This window comes from Rhamphochromis longiceps, linkage group LG6, assembly GCF_057381845.1.
Source record: "Rhamphochromis longiceps isolate RC_006_pf linkage group LG6, R_longiceps_female_GT1.1, whole genome shotgun sequence".
NCBI classification, from domain to species: domain Eukaryota; kingdom Metazoa; phylum Chordata; class Actinopteri; order Cichliformes; family Cichlidae; genus Rhamphochromis; species Rhamphochromis longiceps.
Window position 1 is genome coordinate 35841721 of NC_140562.1, and position 27870 is coordinate 35869590.

The window sequence follows — 27870 nt, forward strand, 5'->3', positions numbered from 1 at the left end:
GGCTGCGGTTTAAGCTCCTCGTCCCCTCCCTCCGTCCGCGGCTGCGCCGTTCCTCCCGGTGCTGCAGCATGACGTCATCTCCATGACAACGGGAACCGGGCACAGCCGGAAAATTTGGCTTGCCTGTGCTGGCTGGTTAGCTGGAAGTTGAAAAACGAGGATAATACACCGTTTGTTGTTTCGGTGGCATGCCTGTGAGAGATAACACTGCACAGAATAAACTACAGAGATTGAGTCCTAAAGATCGAGTCAAATGTTAAAGGCCGACACCAAGGGTAAAGTCTAGGTTAGCTTGCATCATGTAAAAGGAATAATGAATTAAATGTAGCCTGAGAGTGATCAAAACGTAGATGAAAATGGGTAAGATGGGTGACAAATACAGTTTTGCATGTTGCACTGCTTGTTTAGCACAACTGAGCAACAGTGTGTGTTTGTCTGTGTGTTAGCATTCAGTACCAATTTCCTGGGTAATAAAGAATAACGGTGCTCAGAGATCTACTTGCTGGGACTTGCAGAAAGAGTTCAGCTGCACTGAGCCAAGATCAAGTCATAAGCTCTTTTGTGGCTCACAATCCATAATCCAGTAAACTCTCCCTCTGACCCCCAACCTTTTGCTCTCTTTAAAAACTTCAGGGGCTTTAACTAGTTAAATGGTCTCTGATTTTGCTCTTATAGGTCACTAGTTAACTTGTCAATAACTTGAAAATGTCAGTGTGTCAGCATTAGCAGCACATCCTGAGGGTCAGCTACTTTTCAATATAATATATTACTGTAGTCACATTGGATTATGATTTAATTTACAGGGTGTATTGTGTCATAGTAAATTAAGTGAATAAATTATAACATAAAGGTTGAAAAAAATCTCGATAATTGTGCACAGGGTTTTAAGTCAGACATGAAGAAACTGAGCACTTAACCTATGTTGGATAACAGGCCACCAATCACAAAACACAAGTTTGCCAGCATTTTCAGATATGGCCTTATGCATAGCCCCATTCACCATCCATTCAACGTTGATTTATTCAATGGGATGATCCTGGCTCTTGGTTAAGCTAATCGAGGTTTGGTTCTTCAAAGGCACAAGAGAATTAGGTTACCAAAACAGAACTCAGTCACCTGAGATAATTGCATGCTGTTGTGATCACTGAGTGAAGTACACCAAAAATGCAACCATAAAAGTACAGACCGTTGCTGCAGTAATTCACGTTTCATTGTTTTTAACGCTTTTTTTTCACTTCAGCTATTTGTAAATCCATTCCTCTCCATGGTTGGCCGATTGACCACTAACGGCACAACCAGGAGTAGTCCACAGACTGGCTGTACCACATACTTTTATTTCTGCCTCCACTGATAGCAAACACTATACGTAGACAAGCAGCTTGCGACTCCCTGTGGACTTCCTTTCCGCTCCCCCACTCAAGCACAAAATCGAACATAAGCCTTTTGCAGCATAACTAAGGTATGTTTCCGGCTCATCTGATCCTAACAAAATGTCAAGCTTCATTGAGGCCTTTATGAAGCCACAGTATCCAGAGTCATACACCATGAGGATCAATATGTTGGCACCTAGCACTGTACAGTAAATACCACCATCACCACCACCATCACCACCATCTACAGTAAATACTGTCTTCAGTCCCTGGATAGGAAAAAATCTGTTAAGTTTAAATGTAATTAAGAAATGGTAAGATAAAAGATGTTTTTCGGGAACTATTGTTAAATGTTCAGTTTCTATGCCATACGTCAGGACAAGATCAAGAATGCGATTAAAACTTAGTACATATATATGATATAATCTTATCCTATATATTCAGAGATGGTACCAGTGCATCGCATTTATCCTGTTTGTGTCATATCAAAAGTCTGTGATTGCATTTCTTTTGTTCGTACTGCAGCTATGTTATCGAAGTGCACCAATCAAAATACATTCTTTGTGCAAGAATGAAACAGTTTTTATATTAGATGCTTAACTTCTTCCTTTAATCTTGTGTAAATAAACTTTCTCCAGAGTAGGTTAGACCATATGAATATGCAGTTGTCACAACCAATCTGTAATAGCCAAACCCATGGCCACACTTTAAAGTCGGTAACTTCTATGTATTTTTATTTTTTTATTTGAACACAATAACACACTTAAGTTTCAATAAGTTTATTGTTTGGTTTGGATACATTTCTTCTTCAAAATGAGCCAGCTGAAGTGGTTCAGGCATCTGACAAGGATGCCTCCTGGGTGAGGTGTTCCGGGCATGTCCCACCGGGAGGAGGCCCCGGGGCAGACCCAGGAAACACTGGAGAAATTATATCTCTCGGCTGGCCTGGGAATGCCTTGGTGTTCCCCCGGATAAGCTGGAGGAGGTGGCTGGGGAGATCGAGGTCTGGGCTTCTCTGCTTAGACTGCTGACCCCACGACCAAGAAGATGGATGGATGGACATTTCTTCTATTTGTAAGCGTGCACATTTAGTTTACTTATGTATTCATAATAGTTCATTACTTTGTTTGTTTGTTTTTATTTCTTACCTGCCATGATCCCTGGGAGTTGTCAGACAAAAGGCAGTGGCTTGGGTTTGAAGCTGTTAAATACAAGAGGGCTAGTTGGACCGTACCACCACTTCCTGCTGAGGGGGAGAATGTGTGCTTTCTTTAATTAAAAACAAAGTATTTGTACTTAATTAAATATTTGAGATTAGGGTTCAGTAGTTTTGATTGTCTTCTTTAGTGTTTAGTTTATTAACAAACCAGACTGTACTGCATCTTTTGTTGTTTGCGATTGTGTTTTGTGTAGTTACCCCTCGTGTGTCATAGTGGTCTGATCAGACATTATATATATATATCCCTGTGTGTCATTTCTTGTATAGGTCAGTTGTGTTTGTTTGGGCAGTCATTTGGTTTGTTAAGTTCAGTTTTTGCCTGAGTTTAGTTTCGTTTCTTTGACCTCTTATATGAGTTCAACATTTATTACTTTTGTAAATATAATTTTTGGGGTTAAATAAATGAAAACCCTAATTTTCTAATAATTCCTGACTCCTCCTGCTTTTTCAGCTCGGTCCATCACACAATCCAACAACTACTGTGAAGAATCAAATAATTCAGGATCATGCTACATCACATCTGTTCGATCTTATTAAAATGTACAATGAACAGGCATCAGATTTGGAAATCCAAAATATGTTTTCACTTCCAAGAAATAAATGAATAAATAAAAATGAAAAAAGTTGATTTATGGTTATTTCATGCACACGAAAATAATCCCTCAGAGATGAAGGAAGTAAAGCTCCAATAAAAATTTTTTGAACTTCTTACACAATGTCTCAGCAAACACTATATTGTGAATGTCATACTAACACTGGGCTGAACTTTAAATGATGTTGCCACTGAAGTTCAATAAAAGCACTATCATTTTGAAACTTCTGTGGATGCTTTTGGCATGCCACATTGTCATTGCTAGAAGTAGCTGTAAGAAGATGGCCGTAAGGAGATACTGCACACATGGCTGGCTTCATTATTCACACGCATTCAGTCCATGACTGATGGTCTTAAGGGCTCATGGTTTGCCAAGAAAACATTTTCCACACCATTACACCACTACCAAGCAGCCTGACTGTTGACACAAGGACACATGAGGTCATGTTGTTGATGCCAAATTTGAGTCATACCCATCTGTAGCCTGAGCAGAAGGAAAACGTCATCAGACCATAGTATATTTTTTTCATCTGCCTTGTTTGGATGGACATGTGCCACTACAGCCTTAGAGCCTTGGTTCCTGGAACACAGGACTTAAACCTGAAATCTTAAGACTTCTGGTGTTGTTTGCTTATTTGAGGTTGAATATGTTAGATGTGCATTTTTTCTGTAGTTGCTGTAGTCATTATACGGGTTGTGAGCATCTCTGTCAACACAAATGTTTAACAATCATACCATAGTCAAAGCTCACATGAGATGGCATGATGAGACCATTAACCCCTGTTCTCATCACTAAGGCTACAAAGCTTTTATTTTCCTTCCCTCCTCTCTGTACATCTTAGCTTCTCCAATAAGAGATGGAAGCGGAAGTGTTGATGAAGAGATCCAGACAGAAGCCAACAACATCAACAACATGATAAATCTTTTCTCCTTAATTTAAACATGATGTTTGGCACAGCGCCATCACCTGTGGATTTTCTTTGTTTTTGTTATAGCCTAATGCTGAATGCAGGACTGTCCATGACAACTAGGCCACAATATGAGGAGAATGTGCAGATATATGTACATCTTTTTATTTTACAATGTAGGGGAGAAGTTTGATCATGCAGCTGATAAACTTAACTAAAAATAAGTTACACATACAAAATACATTTAGTCCTGTTTGCATAATGATCAGTGATGTGCAACACTGCAAATTTTAGTAATGATCCAATACCAAGTAAATACAGTATTGCTGAGACTGATACAGATACTGTTAAACTGTAAAGGCAACTTAAGGAAAGCAGTGTCATGACTTATGAGAAGAAAGAGGCTGAGACATTTTTTCATAGTGCACGTTTGAGGTATATTCATTTATTAATATTGTTAGATATGCTAGAATCTACTTTTCATCTGTAATCCATGGCAGCTCAAAATCAGAGACAGCAGGTTAGAAAACTACAGTTTAAAAAAACAAAATCAAAATGAACAACAGATTGACTCAGTTGTCAAACTCAAAGAGTCAGAGGACGGTATCCATGTAGTGGAAGACATTGTGCATCTGTAGGCTGCCAACCCAGTCAACATTTAGAAATGGTACCTGTGTTTTTTAATTAATAAACAAATACATCATACATTTCTAATATGCCCATTTAGGTGGGCTGAGCCAAAACCTGTTCATAGTTAGAGCTGGTCAGGCTCATTATAGGAACTTAGGTATTCATTAATGTAACACACAGAGATTGGTTTCCTAGTCACGGGCAGGAGGACAGATGAGATGAAAGGGTAATTAAAAAAAGCTCTAACTAAAACTCTTGACTTATATTTGCATGATGTCATGCATTGTATTGTTGCCAAGAGTGATGAGATACTAGGCCTTCTTCATAGCAGACTTGTAACACTAGACACAGTTCAGGTGTATTAATGTTTCTGCATTCCAAGCAGTGCAGGTTCTTGTGTTTGCATGTGCTGTTATGAACTGGAATATCTAGTGGAACTGAGCCATCATTAATTCCATTTGGTTATGTCGTGTTGTGGCATTTGAAACTGTGAAAATGGTATACTGAACGAAGACGAAGGTTTACATGTGCCTAGAATATGGTGAGTGCACATAGCTTTCACAGTACATTGCACTGTCCTGTTCTGATGGATTTCCTCTTTTCTTCTAAAAGTTTTCTGGTTTGAATGTCATTTGTACAAAAAGTATGGAATCATTTTATAAAATTACTCCTAAGTGTATTGTATTCATTGTTTGATGTTTCTCCCTGCAGTAGAATTCCTAAGAAACATTACATGACGTCAGTGTCTTCAGTGGCAGCTTTGGGGCTGAACATTTGTCCATCATTAGGAAGCAGCTTGTTTTGTTTGTGCTGTTGCCCATAGAGACAGGAAGTTAGAAAACAGAGACTGGAAGGAAATAGAAGCTGTATGAGATACTCTGCAAAAGGAATGCATTCCTCAACCTTTTGTTTTTCCAACAGTCATAGTTTTCTAAAGAAAATGCTGAATGTGAATGAGGTGGTGAAATCTGGTGAGAAATGGCACTTAGAATCAATTGTGATAAGCTGCATGAAGACTGGGTTCAAGATACTATTGGGAAACGCATGAGAATATAAATATTATGGCTAGTTTGGTTGTTGTAGGTCCTTTTGTGCTTCACATTGTCTGTCTTTCCCTCAGATGACCTTCAGCTACATGATTCTCACTGGTCAATAACATTTCAGTTACCCGTCAGTGAGGCAACCAAAGCCAGGAACACACTGAAACAAAGCCAACAGACTAACAAATAACATCAGCCTGGATCATTGGTTAGCTTTGATTACATGGTTTAATCTAACCTTTGGTCTAACCTTGTTTGTCTGGGTTTATTAGAGTTTGTGAAAACAGCTGCTTGCAGTTTCTAGAAAAAGGGTTGTATACTATAACTGCAGAGATAGTGCTCATTCATTGAGTTTCATATGTGAGCCTGTCCAGATTGTTACTGGATCAGATGTTAATATAAAATTAATGATTACTATATATCATGTTACCTTTTGCATGTTTTTTGTAACACACCTGAAAGTAGTCAGGCGATTAGAGGATCATCAGGGGGTCCTTTTGTCCCTCTGTAGGGGTTACTCCCACTAGGTTTATATCTGGGACTCTCCACCATTTGACCTTAGAACTGAAGAAGCTTCTCGGATGAGAGGTGAAACGTCTTCAAGCAGCTTAAAGAAGTCCAGACGCTTTTCTGTGCAAGCTCCTTTGACTACGATGACCTGGATGACTGAGAACCTTCACAGACACCTGAAAGTACTGTTATCCTCTTTTTCTTTTTTTGCCAACCTACAATGCACTCCATTCAATGTTTCTGATGTCCTTTTATTGCCATTATTATTATTGCCCAAAGGTGATGCTAGATTATTAATTAAATTGTTAACAGTTAGGTTTACTGCAGTCTTAACGGTCTAGGTTGGTTTTCAACTTAGCTAAGAAAGGCAGCTACTCCAGTCTTACAGTGTTCCCTGTTTTACAAACTACAGAAAAGGTTTTAGGATGCAACAATACCAATTTTCCAAAATATAATATTTTTAGAAACTGCACACAGTATACTTCATATACAGTAGGCAATCTAAAGAAATTGAAAAATATGTTGAGGATTTCTTTTAATGCTCATCTTGACCTTCATTTTGCGCTCAACTACTGCAAATCTGTAAAGTTTCGTGAGTATTTCTATAGTTTCTCTTTCAGTTTGAAAAGATCTGTCCAGAGATATACAGCTACACACCTTTGTAGCAATTCCTGCTGTGAGTTTTCAGGACCAGGTTTTGCTGTGATGATACACACCCACGGAGGCAGGCATACAGAGTGTTGACTGTTTGTATTGTTCGTAGCTTAAGATGGCAAAATACAAAGTGTGTTTATAATGGTTGTACAGTGGGGCAAAAAAGTATTTAGTCAGCCACCGATTGTGCAAGTTCCCCCACTTAAAATGATGACAGAGGTCAGTAATTTGCACCAGAGGTACACTTCAACTGTGAGAGACAGAATGTGAAAAAAATATCCATGAATGCACATGGTAGGATTTGTAAAGAATTTATTCGTAAATTAGGGTGGAAAATAAGTATTTGGTCACCTCAAACAAGGAAAATCTCTGGCTCTCACAGACCTGTAACGTCTTCTGTAAGAAGCTTTTCTGTCCCCCACTCGTTACCTGTATGAATGGCACCTGTTTGAACTCATCATCTGTATAAAAGACACCTGTCCACAGCCTCAAACAGTCAGACTCCAAACTCCGCCATGGCCAAGACCAAAGAGCTTTCGAAGGACACCAGGAAAAGTATTGTAGACCTGCACCAGACTGGGAAGAGTGAATCTACAATAGGCAAGCAGCTTGGTGTGAAAAAATCAACTGTGGGAGCAATCATCAGAAAATGGAAGACATACAAGACCACTGATAATCTCCCTCGATCTGAGGCTCCACGCAGGATCTCATCCCGTGGGGTCAAAATGATCATGAGAACGGTGAGCAAAGATCCCAGAACCACACGGGGGGACCTGGTGAATGACCTGCAGAGAGCTGGGACCAAAGTAACAAAGGTCACCATCAGTAACACACTACAACGGCAGGGAATCAAATCCCGCAGTGCCAGACGTGTTCCGCTGCTGAAGCCAGTGCATGTCCAGGCCCGTCTGAAGTTTGCCAGAGAGCACATGGATGATACAGCAGAGGATTGGGAGAATGTCATGTGGTCAGATGAAACCAAAGTAGAACTTTTTGGTATAAACTCAACTCGTCGTGTTTGGAGGAAGAAGAATACTGAGTTGCATCCCAAGAACACCATACCTACTGTGAAGCATGGGGGTGGAAACATCATGCTATGGGGCTGTTTTTCTGCCAAGGGGACAGGACGACTGATCCGTGTTAAGGACAGAATGAATGGGGCCATGTATCGTGAGATTTTGAGCCAAAACCTCCTTCCATCAGTGAGAACTTTGAAGATGAAACGAGGCTGGGTCTTCCAACATGACAATGATCCAAAACACACCGCCCGGGCAACAAAGGAGTGGCTCCGTAAGAAGCATTTGAAAGTCCTGGAGTGGCCTAGCCAGTCTCCAGACCTCAACCCCATAGAAAATCTGTGGCGGGAGTTGAAAGTCCGTGTTGCTCGGCGACAGCCCCAAAACATCACTGCTCTCGAGAAGATCTGCATGGAGGAATGGGCCAAAATACCAGCTACTGTGTGTGCAAACCTGGTAAAGACCTATAGTAAACGTTTGACCTCTGTTATTGCCAACAAAGGTTATGTTACAAAGTATTGAGTTGTATTTTTGTTATTGACCAAATACTTATTTTCCACCCTGATTTACGAATAAATTCTTTACAAATCCTACCATGTGGATTCATGGATTTTTTTTTTCCACATTCTGTCTCTCACAGTTGAAGTGTACCTCTGGTGCAAATTACTGACCTCTGTCATCATTTTAAGTGGGGGAACTTGCACAATCGGTGGCTGACTAAATACTTTTTTGCCCCACTGTATCTGGCTGTAGTATTAACAGTCATCCACAAAGGGGCGGTAGATATCTTATAATGGTCAGCTAAAAGCTTTTTTTTTTTTTTTTTTTTCCCTACATTATGAGATCCTAAACTCTTGGGCTGATTAAATTATGGTGAAAAATGTAGCCTCTGGTTAACTGAGTCTTATCTCTTCTTACATTGTTTCTTTTTTAAATATACCATTATTTTTGTAGCATTGGCTGCCTAAGGAGAGAAGTAGCACATTAAGAGACTAACACTAAACACATACGCTCACTCTCTCTCTCTCTCTCACACACACACACACACACACACACACACACACACACACACACACACACACACACACACACACACACACAGAGTTAGAGGGAGAGATCATCCTGCCTCTGTAAATGCCTCCTCGTATACTGAAAGCATTCCAACACACATACATCACCTCAGGTCACAATTGTCTTTCTCTCTTAGTCTCACCGTTCACTTCGCAGCTGTTGCCATCATCAACAGCATCTCCTCCACATCTATCTGGCCTACCAGCCATTCTCTCCCACAGCGCACTGGTCAAATCCCACATTTGAAACTAAATCCCAGACCTTTTAATCCTTCTAATGGCTCATGAATTTAATTGTTTAAATATGGTACACTGAAATGAACACTTGACCAGCCACTCCTTTTTTGATGCATGAGCTGGTGGATATATTACCTCTCGTTAATGAGAGTCATAAAAGCTAGTCTGTCGGAAACACCTAGATAACTGAAGAGGGCATTCAGCTCTAAGGACACACACTCACACATATATACGCACACAAAATGTGCGCATACATACACACTAAGACAAAATAGAGAAGATCACCTGATTTCTTGGTATAAATTGGATTGGGTAAAAAAAAATCTGCTATTTATCTAAATAAGATAAAATAGATAAGAATATGGTAACTGGTTTTGGCTTTTTGTTTCTCACCACTTACTCTAGCTATTTCGTAGTATTCCTTCAGATTACATCCACAAAAATACAAACAAAAGAAAATAGAAAAAACTCTGAAGGTGACCCAGTGTGCTTTTGCTTTTTTCTGTTACCCTATTACAGTGATTGGATGTTGGTACTGTATTGAACATGGACAAATTTTCAAATAATGGGTAATCATATCAGCAAGTAATCTATATGAGGCTAACGTTTAGGTTTTGGATTGGTCTGAACTCTCAGTTGGAGCCATACGATAACAGGGAGAGCAGCTACCTTTAATATGGTGATCTCAGGGACAGCTCTGGCTATGAGTACATTAGCTTCATCTATCTGCTCTTCCAGCCTTCTGTTTGGGAGTGGCAGTCAATGAGAAGACTCTTAAAAGAAAAGGAGCTAATACAGGTAGAAAATGTTTGTTCTAAAGCCATTTTGAGTCACTACCATTGACTACTTCAGTTGGACTTTTATGACCTAACATTTTAGAAAACAAATTAGAGTTATTTTTTTGAAACTAATAAAGCCTGACTGACTTTGGTGAGAGACAGCTAATACTGAGGCAGGCAATCATTCACACTTAGATTAACTTCTATGGTAAACTTCCGAATTATGGATTAAATAGAGAGATCCCACAAACAGAGAAATTGCCCCAGCTGGCGAGTAGATTCTTACCCAGAAACTTCTTGCTAACAGTGCTAACCAATGAAAATATGTGAAATTTGACAAAATATGTGAAATGTAACAATATGACCTAAATCCTAAATTAAAAAGGCATATTGCTTTGGAATATACATTGTCGGAATATTTCATAAAATAACATTTTATTACATAAACTATAACAAAACATCTCAGCAACATTCTCAGGATGTTACAGTCAAAACATTACGTTTTAGTTTTATGTGGAAACATTCCCTTCTATTTTTTTTTTTTTTTTCTAAATTTTCTTCTCTCTCTCCTCCGGGGAACCCCCCGACGCCCTAAGCCTGTCCCTACCCCCACACCAATCACAACAGTGAAGGCGGGACCAAACTATGAACCCCCACCCCCACTAGGCGATGGAGCTGATCAAAGGAGCCCAGAGCAATTGATCTGATGTGGTGGCAGAGGCTGTATCAAGACTAATGTAATCTAATAGATAATTTCTATATTGGTTAGAATTAAGATTGTTTTTATTTTTCCAGTTCATGAGGACTGTTTTCTTGGCTATGCATAGGGCAGTGAAAACCATATGGGCTATATTCTTTTCTGAAGTGACATTATCTAAGCTGCCCAACAAACACACTAAGGAGGAAGTTGGAATGTTACATTTCAGACACTTTGATAAGTCTTCACATATCTCGCGCCAAAACTTCTGCACTGGTGGACAGAACCAAAGAGCGTGAATGTAATTGTCTGGTGTATTGCCTTGACAGTGTGAGCAGTTGTTGGAAGATGTAAAGCCCATCTTGAACATCCGATGACCTGTATAGTGCACTCTATGTAGTATTTTGTATTGTATTAATTGCAGACTGGGATTTTTAATCAATTTAAAGGTTTTTAAGCATACCTGAGACCAGAAGTTTTGGTCTAAACTGACTAATAAATCTGCTTCCCACTTTGCAATAGGAAGGAATATTGATTCATCTAATTTAGAAAGTGTTCTGTATATTTTAGATAATAATTTGGGGGATTTAAGAGTAAGGAAATGTGCCGCACAAATGTGCCGCACTTGGTGGTGTTTGTAATTCAACTTGACTGAGGTTAAATTTCTTTTTTACTACGGATTTAATTTGTTGATATTCTAAAAATCTTTTCTTGTTGATCCCATATTGTGCAACTAGTCTGTGAAATGGAATAAATTCTGTTCCCTTTAATATATGTTCTAAGTATTTAATTCCTTTACAACTCCATTCTGGGAAATTAATCATATTATTGTTTTGTAATATGTCAGGGTTATTCCAGATAGGTGTACATTTGCATGGGATTAATGAAGACTCCGTTATTTTTAGAAACTCCCACCATGCTCTCAGAGAGAAGCTGATGTTGATACTTTTAAAGCATTCATGTCTTTTGATGTTTGAGCTAATAAATGGTAGGTCTGAAATCTCTAGATCCTTGCATAGTGCCTGTTCAACATTCCCTTCTAGCTGGAAACCATTTGGTGCTCTACCAAGATAAATACGGATTTTTTCAATTTGACTTATTTATTCTATTTCAAGGGTTCAACTGAAAATTGGAATAATAAGACCCTTTAAAAAAGGAAATAAAAAGTGCATGGCATGAACAATATCTTCATAATATTTGTCAGCTAATGATTTTTTTTCCCCTTTTTTTCTTCTCTTTTGGCTTGGATTCTGACTCATAGACCACATTAGGTAATATGATGATATGCAATACACATGGACTATCACAGAGATTACTGTTTTAATATTCCCAGGTTTTGTAGGCAATGATGGAAAAATCAATGACTCCTTCAGAGCAAGTATTTTACATCAATGCTATGATGCCATTTGTTTCTTCAGCATTGAGGTCAATGTATGAGTCAGAAACAAACTCTTCAGTCTATTTTATCTTAAAATATCAGAAACCAATACTGCATTATCTGGTCATTTTGTACTAGTCATCTAAATAATCAAGTCATATGTTTTGGCTACAGTGGATCTGTTTAAAATACAATTATCTGATTTCTGATGTATTTGCTCTCAATTTTTAAATTTCAAGTCCTAACAGATGAGAAAACGACACGCTGGAAACTCTTATTTTTTCATTAGTGGATTATGGGTTCAGTCCAAGTCTTATGTCTTACAGTACTTGACTTTTCATAAACCATCATTATGTAAATAAAAAGTATCCTTGAGTGTGTTTAAAGCCCAACGTGTGTTTCAAATATAGCTCACTTTAAATGGTGATATTGTGTGGCACTATACAAACCAAGGAAAAAAAGGAAGAGAGGAGATCTATGAAACTGTCAATCATGTGACAAAAGTGACAAAGCTGCTCGTTAGCACACACATGCATCAAGATGTTAACTGGTTCCCTACCAAATTCATCCTCTGTTACTCGCAATAACCATAACAACAAAGAAAAAGACAGGTAGTAATTCAAACAGCTTGACGTAAAATTTTCACCTGATGAGACTGCCTTTTTTCCTGTTCTACTCCAGAAGGCTTTTTTAACTGTTAAAATAACTTCCATATGTTCTTGTAATTGGTATTTGTTATAAATAATTGCTTTTGTTGTGTTGTTGTTTTTTTAAGGCGGGGTAGCTGGTGTGATTCCTTCACATTTTTAAATTCAGTCAGTTCAGTCAAAATAGTCATTTTAAATTCTCCATTTAATTGGATTAGTGGACAAGTGCAGCACATGAAAGATCCACCTAGGGGGTTATACACAGTTTACACAGTTATTTATAGGTTTTTAACATAAATTGATTAGACACTTTTCTGACTGTAGTATTTTTTTTTCAATCAGACTCAAGCCACTTTTCACATTCACACATGAACTACAGCTCTGAAGCCAAAAGAGGAGCAGAAGACAAATGTAGGATTGATGTCAATCCTTTATATTTTACATCCAAAGAGCTAAAGGTCTTTCTCTGTTATTAAACCAATGTTTTTAGAAACATTTTCAAAACAAAAGGAGTGCACAATAAGTCCACCATATATCAGAATCTGGATGGCGTCTTGAGTGGGAACAGATTCTTTTTTCAACAATACAATGCTTCCAAACAAACTTCCGATGCAGTAAAAGTCTACCCAGATTAAAAAAACACAAGGAAACACTATCAGTCATGAATTGGTCTCCCCGGAGACTGGATATCAATGTTATTCAAAAGTGTGGGATCATATTGACAGAGAATGAAACAAAAGGCATTCAACATCGAAAGAAGAGTCTAGTAACGTACTTAGAGAAGCCTGGAGACCTATTCCTGAAAACTACTTGAATACAGATTGCTTATCAGAGGTCAGTTTGTGCTTCAGCATAAATGTGCTCATTAAAATTGTAAAAAACTTTTGCATAAATACTACATATCCATGTTTCAGTATTTCAATAACTTAAATGAAGAGGGGACGCTCAAGACTTAAGCACAACAATCTGTGTCCTGACTTGATTCTCCCACCATGTTTTGTACTTCATGCAGTAGGGCTGGCTCATTTGTCCTTGAACCATGGCTTATTTATTGGTGCTATATCATCAGACTGCTGGGGGAGATCCTATGATGCACTGGACAGCTCATCTCTACATCCTTTTTTTCACTCTTTATTCATTTATATGCCCCTATTTCATGCCATTAACCTTCTGTGCTTTTTCTTTTCGCTTCACCTTATTATCTTTTCCCTCATCCTCCAACCACTTGTGGCAGATGATTGACAAATGGTTTGACTCCCTGAGCCTAGTTCTGCCAGAGGTGTCTCCTTGTTAAAAGAGACTTTGTTTTCTTTTTTCAAAGAGTGGCCAAGTGGTAGGCCATAGTGGTTGGAGGATTAAGCTTGGGTGGGCTTTGATTGTGTATTGAGATGTAATGTTTTATGTTTGTAGAGTTACATAGTGTACAGCTGCTGAAAGTAGTGAATAAGATGCTATTGAGGTGGGGGCCTCCAGGCACATGTGAAGCACATTGGTATATTATCATAATTGCAGCCATTAGGAAGTCAAAACCTACAAAATTAACATCCAACTAAACAACCCAAAAGCAAATAGATGGAATTAATTGTATGATGAAGAATGTTTTAAGGGAAAGTTTATGTCTATACGGAATACAAACACTTTCTCTTGTTTACTGGTTTTTTCCCCCCGTCTCTTTTGTCTTAAAGAGAAGAAACAAATGAATTTTACTCAGGGTATATCACTGAGAAAAATGTGTTGTGCCCATGAGCGAGTGTGCAGCCAGATCTGTGCTCACGTAATTCATTTTTCCAAAGCTCAGATTTCAAAATGGCATGTTTCTCTTATTTATGCACAAGCACATAAATTATTCAGTGGGTTTTCGATAGCCTGCAGCATTAAACCTGATGGCTAATAGAAACACCAAACTAAAAACAAACAAACAACAACAACAAAAACAAACTAAAAAAATATCTTCATAGCGGTCTGTTGCTTTAAATAAAAAAGAATAAAAAAAAACAAAACGTACATTTGTAATCTGCTTTAGATCGCTCAATGTCTGCTGTTGAAATGCCAAATTCGTCTGCAGTCTCTGTGTACTTGTTTGATGTGTATTCATTCTCTTCTCTTTCAGGTGTTTCACTGAAAGTGAAAAAGTACACGAAAGAGCAAAAAACAAATGCATAGTGTTTCTTCCTCAACCTTCTCCTCCTCTCATATTTGTGTTTTAATGATTTCTGTAGACACAGCTTTTATTATGAACAGTCAGACAGACAAAAGAATAGACAGAGAGGACAAAACACTGAAAATATGAAGATGGCATGCTGTGAATACCAAGGGAATCATTTTACACAGCTAATCCCAGCCACCTCAAATGCATCATGACTGACTTGACTGGCATGAATATTATATGTTTCAGTAACATAATGTGTGATACATTATGTTTCTTTAACACATGAAAAATTTGGTCATGCTCCTAAGTGTATATGTGTGTTTGGGAGGGGCCGCTACAGCAGCATGAGCTGTATAAGGTCACTGGTACCAAACGGAGAGAGCATATAACCCCAGTTTTAGCTTCTTTACACTCGCTTCCTGTCTCCTACAGGATCCAATTTAAACTTTTACTTTTTGTTTTTAAGTCACTTAATGCCCGAGCCCCTCCTTACCTGTCTGAGCTCCTCTCTGCCTATGCTCCAGTAAAAAACACGAGGTCTAGCTCAAAACTAATGCTGTCCATCCCACGGACTAATCTCAAATGCCGTGGTGATATTTCCTTCTCTGTGGCAGGTCCCAGACTTTGGAATAGTCTGGGATCTGCACAAACACTTGAGCAATTTAAATCATTACTAAAGACACATTTCTATGCCCTGGCTTTTAACACACTATGACCCAAGCATTTTGGTCTAATTTGAACTAGTTTAGTTATTGTTTTAATTCTTTTATTGTCCTATTATTGTTTTTTATTGTTATTATTATATTACATTGTTGCTTTTTAATACCATTTTTATATTGTTAAGCACTTTGTGCAGCATCGGCTGTTTGAAATGTGCTATATAAATAAATTTGACCTTGACCTTGACCATGTATGCGTTCTGAAATTGAATAAATGTGTTTTTCCAAATGTCAAGTTTCTCATGTCCTTCCTGAATAAACATAAGTAAAAGCATAAAAGCATAAGCAAAAATTATCAGCAAGTATGCTTTTTATTACAAAAGTGTATCATTATCAGTGTTGGTTAAGTTACTTGAAAAAAGTAATCAGTAACTAATTACTGATTACTTCCCCAAAAAGTAATCCCGTTACTTTACTGATTACTTATTTTCAAAAATAATTAATTACTTAGTTACTTTTTAAAAACACAATTTACAACCTGAAGAGGTGATAAAGCGATAGATCTTTCAGCCCAATTCTACTTTTTCTGCATAACCCATCATACAAAATGTAATCAAATGGAAAAGTCTCTTTTTTTAACTTGTTTTATCAGTTTTAATCTTTTAACTTTATGCATCAAGCAAAAATTTAATTATATGCAACATTCTCTGACTTGAATAAATTAGTTTAACATTTAAACCTATTTTCTGCACATTCCAGCACATAAAATAAAGTATTTTTTGTGTTTACACTCACTCTTTCAAATAGATGCAAGTAAAACACAGCAGAAAATAAATAAAGTCAAAGACTCAGCGGTCCTGTTGCTCTATTTTACCTGTAAAGCAGGACTGCGGTAGGCGGAGGTTTACCCTGGTGCAGGTGTGCCGCGGTCAGTGGAAGAATCCGCGAGTTTCTCTGTGAGTTTCCCATTACGTCGTTGCGCACTCGGTGCTTGCTTGGAAGTTTAGGGGTTTTTTTCGCTGTAAAAAGAAGTTTTCTTCCCACGCACAGCGGACACTAATGTTTTTGTCACTTTTTATGGAATCAAACTCAAAGGTCAGTACTTCCACGCTTTAAACGCTGCACGCTCATACTCTCTCCCACAATCGATATATGATCAATTGTTGATCTGCACACAGCTGTTGTCTCTAACGGCGTACTCGCTTACATCACTGTCGTGAGACGTTCTCGCAAAAAATCACGGTTTTAGTAACGCAGTAACGCAGCGTTACTACGGGAAAGTAACGGTAATCTAATTACCGTTTTTGCAATAGTAATCCCTTACTTTACTCGTTACTTGAAAAAGTAATCAGATTACAGTAACGCTGCTGCCCATCTCTGATCATTATACTTACATTGGGCAACATGGATTTTATCTGTTGGTGTTTTCAGCCTGCAGAAATAGATTTTGCTGAAGGGAAGGACCTTGTCACTCCCCCAGAATACATTTGCAATGATTTATTGGGAAATAAAGAGTAAATATCTGCAGGTGGACGTTGGGATGGTTGTGGTGCAGAGCAAGAGCAACACTGTCAAAACACAAGGAAAGACAGAAACTATTGCAGAGTGAACTGTGTCGCCTCTATAAACAAATCAAGCTGACTGGCTGAACTTTTTTACAAGTTACTTTTGTATCAATTAAAAAAAAATCTTTCAAACGGATGCTTTTTTCTTTTTGAGCACAATGTCTTCAAGTAAATCATCTGTCGTCTTCATTATCAGATACTTTCAACATCTCTCTATTTAACTTCTGCTTATCAAAGATACAGTCACTTTGATTTTCAGTTGTTATGTGGCCACAATTACAGATACTGCTGAAAGAACGCTGTTGACATTAAATCAGATTTTTATCAGGACTACTTGGGAGCTTTACATTTCATGGATTTAGCTGAATAATATCAGCATTTAGGTTTGATGAGGATACAAATTCAAAAGGAAAATTGAAAGAACAAATGTGACTGAGCCATGGAAATTGTTTTGCCCCAAAAAGTCAAGTCTATGTCAAGTCCAGCCTCTAAAGTTGTGTTCACAGATACCCTGTGATATTCTGGAATATAATGTAATAATATGTATAATATAAGTTTATATTACAATAAGTAATATACAGTATGGGTGGTAGTTTATCTCGATGGTTGAGCAGGTATGTAAATACCTCAGGTTCAAGTCTAACTAATTTCTCCCCTACACTCTCCCCTGTTTCCTTTTTTTTTTCTTTACTGCCAATCTGTCAATAAAGAGGGAAAAAAGACCATAGATAAAGAAACAATAAAGTACTAATATACAATATAAGGTACTGTTGGGTAGTACTGATTCTTGTTAGTACTGTTGCATCCAGTATTTCAGCATGGACTGATGATGAACTGAACATGACTCTACTTTCTATTACTTGTCTATTAATACCACCAATTTCTGTTTTTGTTTTTTTTTTTAACTTATTGCATGTTTTCCATTTTATCCTTATTTTCCTTTTAGCTATCATTTTTATTTAGGGATTACTGCCAGAAAACCTTTCTAGGGAATGGCTGACACTGTTAATTATCCATTTTAAAGAAAGATTTCTTCCAGAAACTGGTTCATTCAGATTTAGCTCACTGGCTGAGCTTTATTTTTCATATTCTGGTTTTTGTTTAGCTAGTTTTTTAATAGTTTCTTCTTTTAGTCTAATGCCTTGCTAACTTTAGATGTAGTTTTGATAAAATATAATTTTGATTGCATGCAATTAGGTTGCAATTTTAGACTTTAGACAGCATCCTCCAAACACCCACACCCACACTGGGTTTAGCATCAGTATGAAATAAAACTTGGAAAAAGAGAATAAGTTAATGAAACAAAAATGTTTTATTAAGATTTATGTGGCTATTTCACAGTGGTTCTTTCTCATATGTAGGACAGCAGGAAATCGTACCCTTGAGACACATTTTCACTGCTGGGAGCTTTGTGTGGTTTAGGCAAGCGAGCTGTCTGGATATACTAAACAAAACAGCAGATATTAGCATCATCGATGATATCAATCATCAGACTAATTTTAATTTAGTTTTGTAATCTAATATTTGGCTAGTTTTGTTATTTATTAAAATAATATAATGTGGTAATAATGTGATATATTTCAAATGAAAAGTAACAAGTGGTGTGGTGAAATGGTCCAATTAGCATCACTAAAAAGGTCAGTGTCATAGACAACAGATAAAAATCAGTGAATCAGTATTACAAACAGTTCAAAATTTAGATAACAGAACATACTGCACACATAATGCATTAGTGTAATTAAAGAAATGAAGGTGTTATTTAAATAATCTGAGTATTAGCTATCTCTGCTGAAGATGACTAACAGCAGGTTGTGTACCTCTAAAGTTTACAAATTTACAACCCCAGCTCTTTATTTGTATTCAGTGACAATGCAGCAGATAAACATTCAAAGCGTGTAAGACTGTTGTCAAAGCCTGCTGCTAAATTTTCCATTTTCTCTGAAAGATATTTTTCAACAGAAGAACAAACAAAAGAGATGAGGAGTGAGTGCGTCGGCGGATGCGTTCATGGGTCACACTGGGCGAGAGAGAAATTAAGACAAAGACCCAGGATCAGAGGTGTGACACAAAATTCCAGCAGATATTCAAGCCTCCACTGTGGTCTTGTTTTAATACGCCAACGTATTCAAACACGCAATATTGCACACAAGAGCATACCAATGCAGAGGTCCTAATTACACAAGATCTAAAATTAAAGCTGCCCTTTAATCAAAACCCTGCTTTCTGTTTGTAATGAGCATGATTTCACCTTTCATGCAGAGAGGAGGTGGAGTGAGATCAGAGGAAAGAAAAAGAATAGATTAGAATATATGATCACTAATCTATAGATAAAGTAGAACTAAAACATTCAAGTGAGGTTGGCTAGCACAGTGAAGGAACGAGAGGCACAATAGAGATGATGAAGAGGAGGATACAGGTGTGAACACATAGTCCAGCTGAACTTTTCATCTGCCTCTCGATGAGGGGGTGCAAACAGAAAGAGCTGCAGGCTTCCTCTTTTCTCCTCAGTGCGCTCAGTTCCCTTTGGACACTGGGTACTGAGAAACCGAGGCGAGAAAAAATAGACATTAAGGGAGAGAGTAGCAGAAGTAATCAAGTGAAACAGAGAGGGGATGATGGAATGAAGAGGAGGAAGAGGGATGGCTTCTATCCCACAGGAGCTTTGGGTAATAAAACTCGCCTGCACGCTCTGTTTATCTCTTAATTAATTCATGTTGGTTTGGCTCATTGGTGTTTTTTATTTCTCTACAGATTTTTGTTCTCTTTATTAGTCGCTGCTAACCTTGGAGCTGTACACTTACAGAAATCTTAATTTTCACACTTACATCTTTCTAAAGGGCTACACAAACACAGACAAAGCATGTACAACAAATAATCAGAATAAATGATAATAAACCACTGATTTTTGGTTTGGTTTTATTCAGCTGTGAAGCGCTTTGTAACTGTGTGTTTTAAAAAAGTGGCATACAAATAAAGCTAAAAGAAAATACTAATAATTAAAGTCCAGTCAGTCTCACTGTACGGAAGTGCGGAAGAGTCCTGTGGACACTGAAGACCCCTAAAAGATTGTTTACTGCAGTAACACTGCTTAATTAGTGTTTACACATGATGAGGACCCTCATTTTTCTCTGCACATACACATGGTGAGAAGCTCCCACTCCTACACTACTGTGATTAACAACACTAAGTCCTTCTTATTGCATAGTTACAGTAATGAACTTTAAATCTTTGCCGTCTCAGGTGCAGGTGTTATACTCGGGTGGATGGGTATATATTAATTATTCATGCTTTCTCATATACCTGAGATTCGAATGGAAACTGCATTAACATTAGCATTTTGTGCAGGTGTTCAAATGCATGCCATCCACAGGCAAAGACCAAAGCACACAAATACACTATGGATCTCACTTGAATGAACAGCAAAACGTTTTGGTAAAATTCTTTTTATTTCGATGCCGAACACAGGAATACTCATATTTCAGTTGTCCAAGGTATATAGAAAATCAAGGAAAATCTGAATAGATGGATTCCAAGCATTCATTGTTGTGTCAGGATTGAGATTAACTTGTGTTATGTGTCATGCTCTGGCTCATGTTATACTAGGAACAGTGACTAAAGTTAAAATTCCATTTAGAATTATGAAAAATGCATCAACAAATACAGTCAAAGAATGTATATCACATGTATAGTAATTCAATATATGACTCAAACAGAAAGAGTAACTCTTCCTCTCTTAAATTGAGCTTTTTGGAGTCAGCAAGAACAATCCATTAACAGTTATAAAAAACAATATTAGTGTAGACCTGCAGTGCATTCACTCCCCACTACAAAGATAAATGCACATTTGAGAGCTTACTGGTGTGAAACCATAGAAACTAGTCTAAAGAGAAATAAAGAGATATGGTCAAATGAGTCATCTCCTACTTTTGGCAACTGGCCATGTGCATTTGTAGTGTACACTAGAAGAAGAGTACAGGTCTGAATGCACTGAGAGGTTCCACTGGCTCTGGATAGTTAGATACCCTTGTTTACATTGCTGCCGATCAATACAAAATGTATTGCCCTCATCCATAGGGCACAAGGGGTCACTAAGTAGTTTAATAATAATGGGAGTGATATCCTAGCAAACATTTCGGCATAGATTTACTGTTGGCTCACGGTCCATTTTAGATTTCAATATTGGATGGATAAAAAGTCCTAAAATGCAACTTGTGCTTACATCCTTGGCTTCATCTTACCCTCTCAACATTTTTATGTTTTACTTCCAAAAAGCAGTACACAGAGATGTCAGGCATAGAGCAAATGTTGCAGGTTGCAAGCAAGGGAGTATGCAAGCACAAGGCAAGTGTTGAACAATAAGCGTGCTAGTCAAAGACCCGGTGGCTGCACCTCTGGAAGGGGTCACATCCACAGACTCAGATTTAGAACGCTGACAGAAGAAGAAAGGAAGGTGGCGGGCCAATATCAAAGGCATGCAACAAACCACTTTCTCAGTTTAGTAAGTTTATGTATCACCAAATATTAACTGCACTAATTAACACATTATGCATATCTTCCAATAACAGTGTGTGTTTAAATAAAAGTCTGGTTGCAATCTAATGTTTGAGCAGGAGAAAATCTTTTGTTTATAGGCCTGTGTCACGACGAGTTGCACCGGTGTGTTTTTTGAAACAGGACCCAAAAGCAGTTGTGGACAAAGAGTTGCAGGTTTAAACAAAAGCAATCCTTTACTTGGATGATGGCAGGAGTTAAACATGTAACCCTAAGCAAACTAAAAAACACTAAACAAACGCTATGAAGCTCTATGACTGTGAGTATAACAATGACTAAGACAATGGTGAGGATAACAGACTAGACTTGTAGTCAAGACCGCCTAATCCGAGACCAAGACAAGACCGAGACCAGAGGGTATCGAGACCAAGACAAGACCAAGTTGAGACGAGACCGAGACCGAGACCGAGTCGAGACGAGACCAAGACCAAGACCGAGACAAAAAAAGTCTTTAAACTGCAGCCAGATGCTGCTTCGTTTACGGGTGTCAGGCATATTTATGTGTTTTTGCTTTCGCACAGCCCTCCTCACCGCTGTCTACTGTCTCACTCACTTACTGAGAGTACAGACGGATGCTCCACTTGACTGTCGCGTCTCTCACCCTCTCTGTTTTTCACATAATGATATTATCCTATATCCTCGCATGTGATTGGCCACAATATAGAGTGATTGGAGCATAACTGAGCCACTTTGTGAGAGCTGAGCAGCGAAAGGAAATTAAGTGAGGGTAGAAATGACTGAAAGATTATTATGGTCTGTTTTGAGTTTTGTTCAAAAAAGAATGACTTCATATATTCATATATATATATATATATATATATATATATATATATATATATATATATATTAGGGGTGCAACGATACACAAAATTCACGGTTCGGTTCGGTTCGATACTTTGGTGTCACGGTTCGATATTTTTTCGATACAAAAAAATGTTCATGCATTTTTAATTTGTCATTTATTAAAATTATAAATATATATTTTAACTCAAAAGTACAGTTTTTAAATTTAACCCTAACCCTAACCCTTGTGCGCGTTTTTTATTTTGACAGCGAATGCGCACCTGCGGACCACTTATGTGCAGCCCTGGTTATTTAGCTCATCATATCGCAGCCACAGAAATTCTTTTGTCCATGAAACCATAAAGTTGCACTTTCTTTTTGCCTTATAGTCTGATTTGTCATAACTTCTCCGTTTTGTGGTAAGCTTTTCTTTGGCTGTCACTTCTTCACCCTGACCTGTCTTATTTGGCTCAGCAGAACTGAAATGCTTTTACACGCTCACTCACATAAGCTCAGCGATTCTCTGCACGATCAACCTCTCACATGTTTAAGCTTGCTGCGCGAGATTTCACTTGTCATGTTTGCATAGTAAGCTAACGATTAATAAGACGATGTCAGAGGAATTGGTGCACAAATTATCATCACTCACAGATCAGTGCTGTCGCTCTCTATACACAGTTCGCACGATTGCAAAGTGAAAGCAAAAAAACAAGCGCAAATTCAAACGCGACTTCAATATGTCACATATTGACAGTGGCTCACCGATGCCAATGACATAATTACCCAGCTACATTTCTGAAAGAATGCAAAAGCATTGACATATATTTTTCCTACAATAGCCCGACGGGCAGGGAAGAGAAAGATTTTGGTAGCCCGACTGAAAAAAATCGCTAGCTCCAGGACGTCGGGCTAGCGATATTGCAAGCCCTGTATCTGATTGAGGAATCACTCATCTTTTGAAAAGAGAGTTTATTACAGAGAAATGGCTCTTTCCAAAATAAAAGCTATACTATCCGCTTCTTCTGGGCTATATTCTCAGCAGCATAAGGAGAATCATGTGCTAACAGCTGTCTAAATGACTCGGCTAAAGTTAGTAGCATGCTTGCTTTTTTTTGTCTGCTTCCACTTGTCTTTGCACTAGGATGATGTCGGCGTAAATGTGCAGTCATATTCGTTGTGTTCCCACTAGTGCTTTCAGGTTAATCTCGTTGAAATGACCTTAACGCCACAACACGGCAAATCTCCGTTAACGAGCTACTGCCGATCACTCCGTGCATGGGGCTAGACGGCCAACACGTTAACGAGCTAACTGCGCTAACACACTAGTTCACACCAATGTAATTGAGCATTGCATGGCACATCCAACATACTGTTTTACTTTAGTCCATGACTCGCTTACCTTCAGGGTCATACGTCACATGAAAACCAAAATAATTCCAAACGCCAGATCTGAATGAGGTTCAATTTGCCTGTTGCAAGTAGAGCTTAACTTCTGTCTCGCTAGCTTGCCCTGCGCTCTTCCTTCTGACTATGCTGTCTGTGTTGAGCGCTCAGTGGATCTGCGCTCGACAGTGCAGCCTAGGCGGAGTAGTCGAACACAGATTCACTGAGCGCTCAACACAGACAGCATCGTCAGAAGGAAAATTGATAAAATAAATTACAAATTTTGTATTGTTCGATACATATGCGTACCGAACCGAAAGCACTGTATCGAACGGTTCAATATCGATACGAATATCGTTGCACCCCTAATTTTTTTTTTATATATATATATATATATATATATATATATATGTAGTTTTTTAATTAAGCAGCAAGGCAGAACAAAGTCGGGCCTGTATCAAGACACAGGGACTGAACCCCAATTCAACCAGACCCAGAACTGATCCGGAATTAAAACAGGACTACAACAGTAACCAAGAGAGAACCAGAATCAGAACTAGATGATAGTAGCACTAAAAAATCATCATAGACCTGCACTACACTTATTTAATTCTACCAAAGTACAATATTTAGATTGAGAAAAGTTTATATAATTATTTAGCCTTGTTGTGCAAACAAGCCTGCACAACTTAATAAATATGAATTTGAAAAGTAACAAATGGTATCTAAAAAGAAACACTAGGTACGAGATACATGTTCTGATGAGTTTTGGCAAACAACCATTTACATATTTACATTATTAGTTCAGTACGAATGATTTGCTTTGGTACCTGGTCAAACTTAAGCTCTCCTCTGTCTGCAGCAAACTCGCAGGCAGCAGCTTCTCCCCCCTCGCTCACATGGGTGCTGTGCTCAGTCGCCTAGTGCCTGAGCTCGGATCATACCAAAATTAGGGGGAATTTACGACGGTGCGCTCTGTGCTTCGTGTGTTGTTTTTGTTTTATACAGTTGTCAGTCAGGCATCTAACTAACAAATTACACTCCAAAAGACCCCATGCTTCTGAAAAAATGACCCGGGCTTAAGCCCAGTAAGCCACCCCCCTGCTCCGCTGATGGTTGACTCCAAATCTCCCGAACACTATGTCGATTTGAGAACGCAAGACCGAAACAGCGAGACCAAGACCGAGACCAAGACAAGACAAAAGTCTGTCGAGACCAAGACCACTTAAAAGTGGTCTCGAGACATCCAACTCTATAACAGATGACCTGACAATGACATTCAGAAAACTGAGGACTTAAATACACACATGAGTAGGGATGGGTATTGATAAGATTTTAACGATTCCGATTCTATTTTCGATTCTGTTTAACGATTCGATTCTTTATCGATTCTCTTATCGATTCTTTTTTTTTTTTTTAAAAAGGAGAACACTAAGGTCGATTAGCTCAGAGCTTTGTTTTATATCTTCTCTTTGAACAAGATAGAAATTTAGGAGTAACATGGCCTTACAAACCCAACAGTGAGATCTTGAGAGATCCAGCCTACGGCTCTTCAATGGGGTGTCACAGGGTCCCCAGGAAAAAAAATTGTAAATGTAAAATAATAAAATAAATATTCTTGTGAGACATATCACATATTGACGGGGTCGGGTTATGTTAAAAAGTATAAATTGTTATACTTTGTTCATTGGTTCAAAGGTACCCCACACTTCTTTTTTTGTTTGCTTGTTTGTTCTGGTGTATTTTTCATTTGAACTGTTACTCTGCCAGAGTACTCATATTTACAAGATGGCATTGAACGCCCCATTGGTGTATCAGGAAAACTATTTTGTACGTATGTTCCTTGAAGGGGATTGAAGTCGTTCTTTTTTCCACCGCAGCGAAGGGCTAGGAGTAGGAGAGGAGCTGCTGTATGTTTTTGTTATCGAATCGATCTGATTGTGAAATAAAGCATATGCAGTGAGAAAGCAACTCCTTTTTTAAAAAGGAGAACACTAAGGTCGATTAGCTTAGAACTTGTTTTATATCTTCTCTTTGAACAAGGTAGACATTTAGGAGTAACATGGCCTTACAAACCCAACAGTGAGATCTTAAGAGATCCAGCCTACGGCTCTTCAATGGGGTTACATTTACAAAAAAATTGTAAATGTAAAATAATAAAATAAATATTCGTCTGTAGCAATAACAAAGTATAACATAAATTGTTCTGTGGCAATTACACAAGAATCTCCAGTAATGTCCCTGCCTACAATTAAACACATTCACTTACCGAAAATCGGGGGCAACTGCTGTGGCAAATGGGTTCAAGCCTTTGACCACAAACTCAGTCACTGCTCGGTGACATTCGTCTATCCTGGCCTGAAAGGATAGACGAATGTAGACTGCAGCGAGAACTGGCAGCATCTGAGCCATACTCTGTCTGTCTCTCTCATCACGGTCACCTAAATGCACAGTAATGGCAGGTTTTGTAATAAGGCAGATCGCACTAACATAATATGCACTGTTAGTTGATTATTTACCTGCCGCATTAACGGGAGAGGACGTGCAAACGTTACCGCTGCTGCTGGGTTGAGATTCACGAGTCCGGAGCAGAATTAAAAACACGACATTCATTTAAGTTCATCGCGTGTTTTGTGAGGAAATGCTTTTGCATATTCGTAGTGTTTCCTCCCTTAAACGAAGTAACTACTTTGCAAGTATTGCAAGTTGCCCTGTTGTCATCCGTTCTCGTAAAGTATAATCAAACTTTTGAGCGTTTGAGCCGCTTAGGTGCTGTGTTTCCTGCCAGGTAAATGACGCTCCGCAACGTGGTGACGTCATTCGGGGCGACTGGAATCGATAAGGGAATCGTTTGCAAAAATGGCAAACAATTCCAAGGAATTGAAACAGTGGGAACCGGTTCTCAACAAGAACCAGTTTTCGATACCCATCCCTACTCAGCTGGAGGCACAAAGTCAAGGGGCAGCACAAAAGCAGTTAATGCTAGAAGAAAATATAGGATATAAATAACACACACACACACACACACACACACACACACACACACACACACACACACACACACACACACACACACGCATTATTTTACTTATCAAATATGTTGATAACTTGTCTTAGAAAAGCACAGGGATTTGTGCTACTTCTAAAGCTAATTTTGTACCCTCAAGGCAGAGCCAAGCTAGCTCTTTTTCCATATTTTAAACATCATACTAAGTATAGTAATTTCTGAGTACAGCATTTTGCATGTTGTTCTGCATATTGTTGAAATAATTATTAGATTTTTATATTTATTTGATCCAGCAGAATCCAGATATTTCTTCAAACTCAGTTCTGTTCATGGACTGTGATTCTGTTTCTTGCTGTTACTCTTCAAAATTCAAATCATAATTGTGCAGAATTTGACTTTGCATCACAAATTATAGAATTTGCTTAATCCACAAAATATGCTGCGATGATAAACCATGAAACAGGAAGCAAAAATTCTGAACAAACATATAAAGTTTACTAGACTTGTTGGGAGTTTCCACTGTTTACAATAAGCCCCCAAACTGAACTTTAACTACATCATGTCTTAGCTTAACCCTGACCCTTGACATGCACAGATGCACACATAAACAGACTAATGGGGTAATTGATAATAGGGCTAAACTGCTTGTCATTAATAAGACATTGAACAAACACTGCACAGTCTCTGTGGACAGATTGTTCCTAAAATGTGCCACTGTTTATACAGACCACAGCATGAGAGAGGAGATAAGCACAGTGATTTAACACAGCAGAGGCCTGCATGGGTCCTAGCCCCATCTGAGATCTACTGTAGTTTAATTTATAACTCATCATCAAAACAGGCGCACCATGGTTATTAAAATAAACAAAAACTAGATTAAAACTAACTAAATGATGCATCGAGTTACAAAACCAAAATCAAAATGTTCTCTGGATGAAAATGAATTGTTGAAACCAGAGGCTCGAGGACAATGGCTTGACTGCTTTGAGCGGATAGGAAGACGACAGAAACACGCAAAAGAGCATC

General features: G+C 38.3%; 1 long non-coding RNA gene across 1 annotated transcript; it reads right to left on the bottom strand.

Annotated features, from left to right (window-relative positions):
* LOC146668512 (uncharacterized) lies at positions 1–26722 on the bottom strand. Its single transcript, XR_014912160.1, has 3 exons — positions 26357–26722; positions 26107–26278; positions 1–140 (listed from the first exon to the last, which is right to left on the bottom strand). It is a non-coding gene; the product is annotated as an uncharacterized LOC146668512 (long non-coding RNA).
* Between the last annotated feature and the right edge of the window lie 1148 nt (positions 26723–27870).